Here is a 1,538-nt window from a genome sequence, read left to right on the forward strand (position 1 = left end):
TCTCCTCTCTCTTCTTTCTGAAAACCACCTTCTACCCCCTGAAAATCCAACCCAAATGAATTTTCCCTGCATCTTGGAAGAAAGCTGTATTTCTCTGATAAGCACAGAGTTTATGCTCAGACAGGCAAACATCACTTGTTGACTAAGGCTGAGCTTAGACACTAAAGACAGAACTACCACCAGTGGGTTTAAATGGATAAGGGTGAGGGTGACACCAGACACCAGGAAAGACTTCCAGCTAACAAAGTGGTTCTCTGGCTAGTGTGGGAACAGGTCCTGGGATTCTGTTTCCTTTCTGCAATTTGTACAATAGGATTGACCTCCTGCAGCCTAATTCATGTGTTGGTCTCCCTGCTAGAAGACCTAGAGCTGCCTAGAGCCTATAGAAAACTCTTCCTTTTGTGAGGACCTACATTGCTTAGACTGAGGCAGGGGAACCAGCGCTGCCCGAGAGGCCAGAAACCTGGTTGGGAGCACAGCTCTGCCTCTGGTCTGCTGTGTGACCTTGCCCATGTCCCTTCTGTCTCTGGACCTCAGCTCTCTATCTGTGTCAGGTGAGGGCATTGCTGGCTGGTGTCTAAAGTCTCTCTCTCATTCTAACCCTGGGAGGTCCCATCTCCCCTAGAAGAGAGATGAAGCAAAGTTGGCTATACTCATTTTTCAAGGAGCTCAATGTTCAAAGAAGTCAAGTACCTATCTCAAAGTCACACAAGATGCAATGAGAGAATCACGACTAGAACTCGGTTTCCTGGATTCTTATTTCTGTGCTGCTTCCCCTACAGCCTCATGCCTCATCCACACAGTGGCACAAATCCTGTAGTAGTCAGCTTATCACAGCTGTGTAACTGACAGGGGACTGTGGCCCCCAGGATTAAGACAGAAGAGACATTACCACTCATTGATTCTTCCCAGGCCAGCGGTCTGCTCTCCCACCTCTGTGGTCTGCCCTATTTATTTGCTGATGATGGGATGGGCCAAAGTGGATCACACCCATCATCTCACCATTGCCACTGCTGCCTTCTGGGTCTTGCCATCCAAAGTGTGCCTGGCTCCATGTGTTTCCATGCAGTCAGCCTGCTCTTGGAGGTCAAGCTGGATTCAGGTAGAGAGAGGGAGCCCCAGAGCAGGCATGTCACTGGCCTGGAGCACCTTCTGAGAGAAGTCCAGGAGACAGGTGTGCCCCAGCTGAGAAGGCGCCTCACAAGGAGCACTGCCCCACTCTTTTCCTTCTTACGTTGAGGCCACTGGGAGTGTGCCTTATATCAGAAATACAGTAAGCTTTCCCAGACCTCTTTGGACAGAGGAAGGAGGTTCCAGGTTCTTCTTAAATTTCCATCCCTTCACTCACTCACTTATTCATGTATTCATATTTCACATTTTTTTTTAAACATCCACATCTACTATGTGACTGAAACCACTATGACCTAGAGGGAAATATGAGAGCTGCCATCTTATCCTGCCCAGGCCTGACCAGAATTGCAAAACACTCCTGCAGCCTGTGTGGATGAGATGTGTGTGTGTGTGTGTGTGTGTGTGTG

Source organism: Puma concolor, chromosome B1 (assembly GCF_028749965.1).
Source record: "Puma concolor isolate L17-30 chromosome B1, mPumCon1.1.hap2, whole genome shotgun sequence".
Lineage (NCBI taxonomy): Eukaryota > Metazoa > Chordata > Mammalia > Carnivora > Felidae > Puma > Puma concolor.